Source organism: Dendrobates tinctorius, unplaced genomic scaffold (assembly GCF_039654945.1).
Source record: "Dendrobates tinctorius isolate UK_male_01 unplaced genomic scaffold, ASM3965494v1 ptg000462l, whole genome shotgun sequence".
NCBI classification, from domain to species: Eukaryota; Metazoa; Chordata; class Amphibia; order Anura; family Dendrobatidae; genus Dendrobates; species Dendrobates tinctorius.
Window position 1 is genome coordinate 125,001 of NW_027362124.1, and position 2,500 is coordinate 127,500.

A 2,500-nucleotide genomic window follows, 5' to 3' on the forward strand; every position below is an offset into this window, starting at 1 on the left:
CAAAACTTATACTGTTAGAAAACTGTTCATCCAGTAGTTGATAAAGATTAGCATTGCATGGTAAAAGGCTTCATCTGAGAGATAATTTAAGGTTTGTGCAAATCAAAGTGCATGTCCCAGTCCATTAGCCAGGACAGCGGTCTGTGGCTGCTGGACAAGATCAAGAGAAAAACCTCTTACCTGATGGCACCCACGGTGCTTCTTTTGATTAGCGGCAAGTCGCACATGTAATGTTGCTCCAGAATAGATTATCTAAAGAACAGTCAAAGATAAAGTCAGTTTGGTCCTAGAAACTCGCTCCATCACAGATCACTGTCATGGGGAATAGACTAGTAAACATGCAAATTGAACAACAAAGATAAAAGGTCAAAAAGTTATTGAAACATAGACGTAGTCGGCAGAATTTGAACCTGCGCGGGGAGACCCCAATGGATTTCAGACCACTCGGCCACGACTACTCAGACGTCAAGCTTTTATGAATTTCACACATGTTTTCTAATAGCACCATGATCAAGCTCAGTGATCAACCCTCTGGAAGACATCCCAGAAAATGAAAAGAAAATACAAGGTCTCAGTAAAATGCAAAATCTGATTTAAAGTCATCATCAATGGGAACCATTCACAGTTTAAAGCTTTTCCCTCTTCATAATGTGGATTTGGAGTCAGTCAGCTCCAAAAACATCCTTAAAAATAATCCAAAAATGCTGAGAAGACTGAACATAATCATTTCCAAGTAAAAAAGACTTGATGTTCATTTGATCAGGTTTTGGAGCGTCTATTAACCATCTCAAGTTTCCAAAAATGTCCAGCGGTTAACTGAAATTACCATATCAATCTTCAGCTGTTTTTCACTTTGAACAGCTCCATATCTATAATACAAGTCAAGGGTAAGGTTCGAAAGACCCTATAAAGGGTCCTGATTGACTTTTGTGTGCTACAAAAAAAGCCACAAAACACATTCAAATGACGCCGAAAACAATTTTTAGAAAAACACCACCAAAAATGTTTATAAGGCACTTTAGGAAATTCTGGAAAACACAAGAAAAGATGGCTTAGAGAAAAATCAAAAACACTTCCTGAAGCCATTTTGGCTTCAAATCCTTGTCAGATTCACCCACTTGGAAAGAGTGTTATGTGAATAATGAGATTGCTTGGTATGACATTGACAATGAGTGACATAAACAATTTTAATTTTTGCTAATCCTACTTGATTGACAGCTTTGACCATGATATTCCATGAATCCTTGAACTCTTTTTTTGTCTTTTATTATGTGGATTTTAAATTGCTTGTTTCATCATAAACATTGGGCATCGTCGATCTGAGTGCAGATGGAAAAATCGAAATGTGTGCCCAGGTTCCACTGAGATTTGAACTCAGATCACAGGATTCAAAGTCCAGAGTGCTAACCATTACACAGTCAAGTCATGGCTGCGGCTTGTTGTGCAGAATAAAGCATATGAAATCGTGAACGATGGCGAAAACAGGCTCCAAAGCTGCAGTGCAAATCTGCAATCATACACAATGGTAAATTGATATCTTATAACCTTTCATTCCACAAATTTACCAACATTTCCACGATATCACAGCTAGGACAGTTTGAAATGTTGATGAAAAGTGGCTAGTAAAAAGATTGCTGTATCTGTTACTTGGAAAAAGTGTGAAAAGAATAAATTGCAAAACTTATACTGTTAGAAAACTGTTCATCCAGTAGTTGATAAAGATTAGCATTGCATGGTAAAAGGCTTCATCTGAGAGATAATTTAAGGTTTGTGCAAATCAAAGTGCATGTCCCAGTCCATTAGCCAGGACAGCGGTCTGTGGCTGCTGGACAAGATCAAGAGAAAAACCTCTTACCTGATGGCACCCACGGTGCTTCTTTTGATTAGCGGCAAGTCGCACATGTAATGTTGCTCCAGAATAGATTATCTAAAGAACAGTCAAAGATAAAGTCAGTTTGGTCCTAGAAACTCGCTCCATCACAGATCACTGTCATGGGGAATAGACTAGTAAACATGCAAATTGAACAACAAAGATAAAAGGTCAAAAAGTTATTGAAACATAGACGTAGTCGGCAGAATTCGAACCTGCGCGGGGAGACCCCAATGGATTTCAGACCACTCGGCCACGACTACTCAGACGTCAAGCTTTTATGAGTTTCACACATGTTTTCTAATAGCACCATGATCAAGCTCAGTGATCAACCCACTGGAAGACGTCTCAGAAAATGAAAAGAAAATACAAGGTCTCAGTAAAATGCAAAATCTGATTTAAAGTCATCATCAATGGGAACCATTCACAGTTTAAAGCTTTTCCCTCTTCATAATGTGGATTTGTAGTCAGTCAGCTCCAAAAACATCCTTAAAAATAATCCAAAAATGCTGAGAAGACTGAACATAATCATTTCCAAGTAAAAAAGACTTGATGTTCATTTGATCAGGTTTTGGAGCGTCTATTAACCATCTCAAGTTTCCAAAAATGTCCAGCGGTTAACTGAAATTA